Here is a 10,149-nt window from a genome sequence, read left to right as displayed (position 1 = left end):
GTGTCTCAGGTCAGTGGATCACTTATACAACCGTGACTTGAATCAACCTAACTGATGTTTAGGTATAATACCATTCAGGGATTCATACGGATCAATTCAGTGAACTCTTTCTCTAAAGAGCACCCACTATCTGTCCTTAGTGTCTCCACACTAATAGCCACAGGATCAGCTATACTTATCGAATAAGTAGGATCAGCTAGTGCTATTCTACCCGGATAATTCGATGTCCATCTCGACTATCCTCGAATAGGAATATTTAGAATACATGTTTAAAGACTAGTGATCACTGTATCATGACCTCATCATAATTCACTTTGTCATTGCATGTATTCATGGACTTCATTATAAACATCACATAGAATAATAATGAATGCAAATAATTTATTCAATGAACTTAAATAATCATGGTAGTGTGATTGGCTTGACGGCCACATAATATCCATCACTTTATCTGTTGGGTTACAGGTGGGGATTTTACCATAGGTTTCTATGAATCTACCCATGTGTGATTACTATTGAATCATACTTCTATTGTGGTGCACCATGCATATGGGGTATTTGGTTCAAGATGCAGTCCTACGCCTTACGGTTCTATTGTTGGGTTCTAGAGGCCTAGATCTAGATGAAGACAAAGATTCCATGCAGCAGAAGACTCATAATGTAATCAGACGGCATTATTAAAACGAAGTACCTTTGCACAGATTACATCTGTGATTTCTTAGATCCATGAGCAAGACGAGTCAAGCTGATCAAGTGTGCATCCTCTAAATGTATCCACGTGGTCCTCGCCACGTTAGATCTCCTCCTTCTCTTGACGAGCCTCGTTCTACCTCCATCATAGTCATTATGTCATCTCGATTACATCGAGAGTGGAGAGGGGGTATGGGGAGAAGGGAGATTAAGGGGAAGGCCCCTGAACAATTTCGGTCTGGGTGAATTTCTTTCAAGGCTTTCCTCTATTTATACTAAGTGGGTATTTTTTACAAAACCTCAAAACTTAAGTGTATCTTCTGACGGCCAAAAGACTATTTGCATTTGACCCATGTACCAGTCTAGTTAATGACTCCAAGGGCCCAATAACCGTTATTGGCCTTCCACATTAATTAACTCTATCATCATATAAATTAATTTACATCAGATCAACTTTACCCAATCGATGGTGGAGTTCTCCAACACGTACGGTGCCATGCTACACCACGTGCTCTAGAAGATACAAAGGAGTGCGTATCAACTCACTCATGGAACATGTTCGTCAGTGGTTACCATGTACGTACAATCCCTCATCCACTTGAGGGATAGTCAATCGTTCGTTAGGGTATGGTCAATTGTCAAACCCTAATTGGTCATCCGAATTAGTACTGATGCATTCAAAAATCATCGGAGAACTCTTCTGTGATATTTCTGATAACATGCATATTTAGTATTTTAATATGATCATATTAAAAAAAATTGCATTAAATTGCTCATATTTGTACGTTATCAAGTTTAAAATGATTAAATCTATCTTTAGAATGATTTTCTAATTTTTTGCATTTTTATGCATTTTTTGAGATTTTTCTAATAATAGATTTTAAAATAATATAATTTTTGGGACGGAATATGATTTTTCTGGAATTTTGCGACATTAAATTTTGAAGGATATGATTTTTATAGGTCAAAATAAATATATTTATATGTATTTTTGGGCTGCACTTTTATAGATTTTAGCCTTTATTATCTCGCGTCGCCACATGTCATTGTTCGATTCATCAAACAATGACAAATCATAGTGATCGCTGATGATTGGCGACAGCCAATAATTTAGCCAGGCAATCCTCGCTTCACGAATTGTGAAGCAATGATTGCATTTAATTCTGACACCTCAAATTTCAAATTTCTCTGGCACAAGGCGATGTGGACCAATAAAAAAGGGATGCATTTTTTTCAGTAAATACTCGTGCAGACCAATGCACAAAATGACAAAAAAAGCTTTTCTCTTTTTTTTCTTTTGCTTCTAATGGAGAGCGATGTGGTCACACGATGGGGTGACACGGGTAGACGTGGTTCGCACGTGTACACATGGCGCGCTTGTATTTGCCCTTAATAAATAAAAACAAAAAAAATTAGAAGAGTGGGACGTGGCATGTGCTGACATGCCGCCAAGTCAGCCTCGAGAATGAATACCTTTTTTGTTGTTTTCTTTTTTTGTCTTTTTGTCCTTTTATAGGTACACCTAGTGACTCCAAAAAGCGCACACGCAGAAGGCCAGGAGACTAGGAATATCAAGTGATGTGACATTTTAACAAAAACAAAGAATAAGGAAGCATCAGGGATGCTCATGAGGAGAGAGAAGGAAATCAAGGGCTAGGATTTTCTCAACTTCAAACGGCCATAACTTTTGATCTACAACTCCGATTGAGCTGAAATTTTCACCAATGCTTCGTCTTCCCCTACTCTTTCTACCCATACTCTGATCTATAAATATAGGCTTAGATCACTATGAAATTAATCTTGAACTTGCTTCCTACTTGTGCGGCCTGATTGAAAGATAGTGAGTTTGAGATCCATCAAGTGTGTTCTTGGTGTCCTGGGTGTGTGGGTAGGGAATGCATGTCCGAGACGTGATGCCCTGGATGTGACGGAATGGATGAAGGAACGTGATGGACAGTGACATGACAAAAGATCCATCACGTCACTGTCTTGTCACGCTTCCCAACATATACAAAAAAATTGCCATGCTTCCCAGCATATACAAATAAACCGTCATGTTTCGTCACGCATTCCTCCTTAGGGTGTCCCATCATGTCCACGTCAGTGTAAGGCCGTCACTGTCACCGGTGAAGTGAAAGAAACCATACATTAAAAAAATCCGCAAGCTGCGAGCTTGCAACGAGCGTTTTTTTGGAAGTTTCACCCTTGTAGAATCTCATTGGCTACTGCACGGTTTGGCTCATTGTCATCGGGAGGGCGTCCCAGCTTCCTCTTTGAGCTGTAAGTTTCAAGATTTCTTCTTGTTTTCTGTCGAGATCTCCTTTGATTCCTCGTCAATTTATCTTGTGATTTTGTTTTTGACGCAATCAGTCGCAAGATTAGGTTCTTGAATAGTATTCCACTGAATAGTGAATCCGAATTTTGCGATTGATTGGTCAGAATAGTGTGTGCTTTCCTTTTTATTCGCATTCGCATCAAGAGTAGCTCCCAAATAGTATTTTGATGAGAACCGAAACTTAATTTTTCCGTATGATTTGGGGTTTTCACTTGTAACTTCTTCATTTCATCTCAGATTGATCTGAAACCTATTTCATTGGATTCAGAAGGCCAAAATCTTTGAAAAAAACCCTAGATCGCAACATATCAATATAACCTATGTTGTAAGGCAAGTTTTTTTAGTCTTCATCTAGTGTTCAAACCAAATGACTCTATGAATTGGTGTTGATGCTTCAGATATAATGGATAAATGTAGGACACATATTTATTTTTCCCAAATAATTATTATTGTGTAATTTATTTATGATTTATAACTTTCAATTTTCTATAGATCTATGACACATAATTGAGTTATATGGCTTGATTTATCTGGTTTTTCGTCATTCCATATTCATGTTTCTTATTGTAGTAAACCATAACTTAGATATTTTTGGAATTGAGTTCAAATTTATTAGTTTTGCTAACATTAGAGTCAATAGATTCTTTTAGTACATTTGATGTACTTTATCTACTTTTTGTGTAAAACCTTATTTCGTTGCTCCTTTCGGTCATACCATAGCAGCTGGTGTCGTATTCTATTTATGCCTTAATTGTAGGATCATTATATGTTGTATTCTATTTGTGCTAATGGATGGCAGATGTTTTAACTGAGGCATATCATTTAGGGCATTGAGGGAAAGGATATTCATGTATTGAATTTTGAATCTCATTATTTGTGTGAGATACTCGACTAAGTATTATAATACTTCATTTGATTAGACATCTCTCTTTAAAGATGTTATCCCATTATATCATTTTTAGTGCACAATATTAACTGATTAACGACATAATAGCGTCATCATCATCTACATGCATTCATCAATTACTTGAATATCATAAGACCACTTGTGGTCAGAGCATATTATTTTTGATTTTTATATTCCAATGATGTTGAGCATCTGGCACCGATCTTCATAATTCACTGCGGATTACTTTACATTCAACTCATAATTTCTTGTTTCCATTCACCTAAAGGATAGTTAGTGCATTATCATTAGAGACATGAAAAGAAAATGCGCTCGTAACAACTGCAATGGAGAATATGATTACTGGAATCATCAAGGCTTTCGCACATCATTACCGCAGTTTGCTTACCTCACGGCTCATGAGAATCAATATCAATTTAATATTGCACAAGGCCCCATCATTAGAGTTATTTTCTTGCAAATGAACTTCCCAATGGGATATTTAATGTGTTAGCTACAGTACTGCATGGTTTGAATAGGGATGACTCTATCTAGGTGTTATTCGCATGCAGGATATAATTTCTGGGTTCTTCATTGAATGAATTTTTTTCGTTGATGGTTGTTTATTTTTCTTATTATGTGATTGTCCATCAACTTTATGTGGCATGACGACACTTTGTAGGTTTTTTGTATATCATCGTGCGGTGCATAATATATGGGTTCTTGATTGAATGAATTTTTGGGTTATCAAAGAACCATCTTCTGTATGTTTGTTGTAGGTTCTAAGCTCATCTTTTGATTACTGAAAGCTCTCTTAAGTTGGACGTACGGAGTCGAGTATAGCCCCCTGTATTCTTACTAGTTGTCATTGTCATTTTTGAGATATCGTCATCGTCATTGATGACGGAGTATCAATCGAGTAATTTCAGTTAGTGTTTCCTTGTTTGATTAAAGTGAATGATTGATCGTCTCATATCCTCACTGTTTTTAAGTTCCAAGAAAATTAATATTTCTTACCTTTTCAATATTTATCATGCTCGAGAAGAGAAATGATTGGCTTGAATCCTCATAATAGTCTGAACATAGTAGAAATGATGAAATCGAGTAGTGCCACCGAGTGGAGAAGAGAGAAGGTGATATCCATAGTAGGTGATATCATGTGCAGAAGTTGTAAATCATTCACCTGGACTTAAGCTTTCTTGGAAAAAGTTTATTATTTTTTCAAAAGGTAGTGTGTTCATAATCCATGAAAAGGTGCCAAGGTTTATCTTATCAGTTCTTTCATGGAGACTTATTCAATGTTTACTTTATGATGTGTCATAGGAACATTTGAATGTAGGTAAATGATATAATTTTTGAATTTGACTAAATTAGCATTTTTATAATGACGCTCAATGCACTGTTATGTACATCTGGCTAAATGTTAATCTTTGAAAATGTGAATGTCATTTATTTAATTCTTTCTTTAGTCAATTTATTCATTTCTACTATTAGTGGAGTGATTAACCGTTTAACTTACATTCCTTGCTATTTTCCTAATGACCTTTTTTAGATGTTGTGGTTTTACTTTCTAGCTAACTGTTTCTAATTTTAGTATGTTTTTAAAATTCAATACCTTATGTTTTTTTTCTTTTTCCAGTCTCTTACTTCATCTTCAGGATGGAAATATTGTGTCATGTAACCATAATAACTACTATTTCTCAACTATTTTAGTTACATGGTGCACTAAAATAATTGTTGATTGTAGTCTTGTTGTCTTAAAAAGTTTTAGGCTGGAATCGGGTATAATTTTCCTCAGGAACGTATTACTCGTGTATGTTTTTCATGGTCGTTACTGCAACTATTTTTTTCACTTTTATTGTTTACGTGACTTTCCAGTAACCCAATTAGTAACTTACTTTTTTCAGTTTTCTAGAGTTGTCATCCTTGCAGATGGGTGGATAGCATTTTCATAGCTTTTCTCCCAATGCATTTCCTGATAAGTGAACATAGCATTTGAAGCAGTTTGGAAGAATACTGGTGCTCCGGGCTGAAGTTCGTTGAGGAAAGTCTTTGGAGAAATGGCTAAAACTACTAAAATCCACTACAAAAATTAGTGAAATTTTAATTATATGGTGCGCTCCATTTTGGCATATGTTTAGTGAAATTCTTTAAAAAAATTCTACCAATCCGGCATATGTTTTGATGTGAACATGCCACGTCGTAATTTTAAATATATACTTAACAAAATTGGCAATATAACCAGGTAAATACCAAATTTAAACTTATATTAATACATAACCGATCCATTGTTCACCCAAGTTTCAAAATTATTTTAATGTTAATTAATGTCGAGATGGGTCCCTGAATTTGTGATAATTTTTCTGGAAATTAATTGATTTTTTTGGAATTTTTCCTCAAAGAAAATAAATTTTAGTGTAAAATGGATATACTTATCAATAAAATAGGATATTACTGTAATTTCTATACTTAGTTGTATAATTGTTAACATTTCGTATGGTTTTTACTAGGGAAAATTTAGAAGACAGAAAATTTGAGGGATATATATCCAATTATTTTTATGCGGCATCAATATTCACTCGCAAAAAAAACCAGGGACTTCTATGCAAATGCCAGAAAATCAAAATATTTCACAATAAAGATTTTTAAATGTATTTTATGACCATTAAAACTATTCAGAAATCACGTCACGGCCGTCATCCGTGACGGCCATTCCATCGCGTCACACGTCCTGGGCACCTCGTGACCGTCACGTCCTCGTCATGCTGACTTTGTCATCTGTCACAGTCACCGTCACGTCACATCATCCGTCACATTTCCGTCACGGTAGTGTGACGTGATGGATGATGCTTGCCGATCCCTAGTGTGGGGAAAGCATTGGAGAAGAGGGGGAGCTTACCGGCACTCGTAAATCAATGTGATCCTGGCAGAACGTAAGGATCTAAGGTAAGTGTCATCACCTTATGTTGGTTCTTTTCCCGACATCGTAGTTCGCTTAATTAAGCTCCTTTGTCATGTTTTCACTCATATTTTACTTCTTTATACTATCTCATCTTGTCTCTCCAAGCTCTCCATCATTCCGTTTTTATTGAATAATCTCAACTACCAACCGCGACATTAAAACTCCTAAAATTGAGATTATCAATTTCACTACCTTGGCCAGGGACTTCATCGCATCGTCTTCCTTGAGTTGTCACCTCTTATATCGAGGGCAGACAATCTTATCTTGACCACTCACTCGTCTTCGTGAATTTCTTGATGTACCCAAACTAAGACTATTTAGAATCCCATGATTAGGAATGTGTAGGTCATAGTCAAAGTACAATTGTTCATCCATAAGACGTCTTTGGTGTCTCAGGTCTAAGGACCACTTACACAACCATGACATGAATCAACCTGATTCATAGTTTGGTATAGTACTATTCAGGGATTTGTACAGATCAATTCAGTGAACTCTTTCTACTAAATAGCACCCACTATCTATCTGTAGTGTCTCCACATTAATGGCTACGGGAATGGCCATGCTCATCATATGAGTGAGGCTAGATAGTGCTATTATATCCAGATACTTCGATGTCCTTCTCACTTATCCGTCAAATAGGAATATTTTGAACACATGCTTAAAGACTAGTGATCTCCGTAGTGTGATCTCATCACTTAGTTCGATCATGTATTCATGGACTTCATTGTAAGCATCTGATACATCCAAATATGGGCGTATGTGTCGTTGTTACTATTTGGATTTAAACAATAAAAGTTATATTCCCTTAACTACTCTATATGAAAAAATATAGCAGGAGTGAGGAGTCGATCCATAGGGAGCAGGAATTAACTAAGTAGAAATTTCAGTTCATTGACTTTTTTTAGGATTTTCAAATAGGTTGTAATATTTATTCTTTAATATTCTAAGCACAAAATAACTATAGCTGAGAAGAACTAACCTAAATAGTTATAATATATCTATAATGGGGAAAATAATATTCAGTGGTTTCTAAGGATTAAATGATAGAAGTTCTAAATTAGAGAAATAGTAAAAACAAGTACATGTACCTCCGTTGGAGTAGTGACGGTGTCCAGCGGCGCAACGACAGCAGATGGGAGCAGGCGCGCGCTTGTCAAGCATGGGCAAACAGCGGTCTACGAGGGGCACTGGGTTGCTCCAAGACTTGCCAAAATTTGGCTAAACCCGGAGCTAAAGGTGAAGGCCGCTCCCGTTGGGCGCTCAGGTGGTAGCGACTATTGAGTGGCAGAGGATGCCTCACTCAAGTCAAGCTGTAGAGCTCCGATTGGGGCGACTTTAGCGTCGTTGGAAAGAAGAGAGACAGACCTCTCCGATTATACTGGTCTCAATCAGAGAATATTTGGGGAGAGAAAAGACAGCTGGAAAAAAGGGTATTTGTTCACTCTCTTGGGATCACACCTAACCAGGGATTATTGAGCTCCAAGGGTGGCTTTCTCACTTTCTGGCTATCTCCGTCCCTCTAGGGGATTCTTCCTCACTAAGCTTTGGGTCAGGATCTTCATAAAAACCTCCAAAAAAACTTTCATAAAAATCAAGACAGTCTTACAAGAGAAGAAGAAAGATATAAGTAGAGGAAGTTAGGTTGATCTTGGCCATTGTATCCTCAAATGGAATGGATGGCCAAATTTACTTTTGGGGCCTTGAATCTAGGTGATCAAGCCCTCCTCCAATCAGCTTTCAGATTCCAAAATAAAAAATAGAAGGGACATCCATCCATTTAATTATTTTGGGCTTCTCTTATTTTCTCCTCTTTCCTTCTATTTTTAGAGCCCAGAACCTTGAATGGGCTTCTTATAGCTCTTGAATGGGCTCCTGTTCTGAGTATGGGCCCATAGTCTTGGGCTTAGGATGGGCCTCTTTTACTGCCCAGAACCTTGCTCCAACTCCACTCCAGCTCCTCATGCTTTCCAGTTGCTATGCATATTCCTAAATCCTACTATACATAAACACTTGAGACATAATTAGATACTTCACCACTTGACTTAGAAATCCAAGTGGGATTAGTTCTAATATTCAATAATTCACTCAAAAGGAGGATTCAGGAATGAATATTGGAGAATCATGATTATTCAGTAATTATGGCATTTCATTCATTTATCTAGCGATATTAGGATAATTAAGCATTCAAATGCTCTTAATTAGATGTGATAACTTAGAATTATCAGCATCACAAGTGCACTATAATGAATATGTTCTATTAATGAACATGGAACGAGATATGAAATGTGTGATTGGCTTGCCGGCCACATATATTTCCATCATCTACCACCGTATGTGTAGGACACAATTAAGGAGCCTAATAACACAAATCATTAGGTTAATAGTGTCAAAATTTACATTTTTTCTTCATTCAAATAATTCATGTGTTATCAATCTTACAATGATTAAATTTATTTTTAAAATTATCTTTTTTTGGATTTATTGTTGTTTTAAAGTATTTTTCGACATTTATGCTTAAAGAATTTATTTTTATGAGTCAAAATATATTGTGTGTGACTTTGTAACATTATATTTAGGAATATATTACCTAGAGAGGCCAAGATCTGTATTTTATACATTTTATGGATTTTATTTTAGTTAAATTGAATTTCCTAAATATTTTCAGTCTTAAGTTATCACTTCACCATGTGTCCCAAATTAAATTTATTGTGATGCCACAATGGCCTATGATAAGCTGACATTTTTCTTATTTTTTATTCCACAGGGTGACATAGGACAATAGAAAAAGTGATTAAAATCACAATATGATTGGTGGGAAAAGGGAGAAATAGATTGACGTGGAATCACAGCCTGCAATGCCAGATCACACAATGACTGCAATATTTTTTATATTTTATTAAGAGAATGATGCATCATCCTGTCCTTTAATAAAAAGGGAAAAAGTTTTTTATTGTGGCCCACAATAACACGTCACCACATCACATGTTATTCAATGCATTGATGCACCTTTATGATTTTCTTTTTTGTGGACTCATGACACTATTAGAGCTGTCGATCACAAAAGCCTAGAAGATTATGCTACTATTAAATAGGAAATAGTAGGTATGTATCAATTGTGAACGGAAAATGTGAAAGTGACAGCGGCCATGATGAGGAGAGAGAAAGATTAATCAAACAGCTAACCATTATTTCTCCAAGTTTAGAACTTAATATCTAACAATCTAGAACGTCGATTGAGCTGAAATTTTGAGGGTAGCTTCATATTTATCCCCTCTA

This window comes from Wolffia australiana, chromosome 2, assembly GCF_029677425.1.
Source record: "Wolffia australiana isolate 7733 chromosome 2, ASM2967742v1".
NCBI classification, from domain to species: Eukaryota; Viridiplantae; Streptophyta; class Magnoliopsida; order Alismatales; family Araceae; genus Wolffia; species Wolffia australiana.
This window is presented reverse-complemented; position numbering follows the sequence as displayed.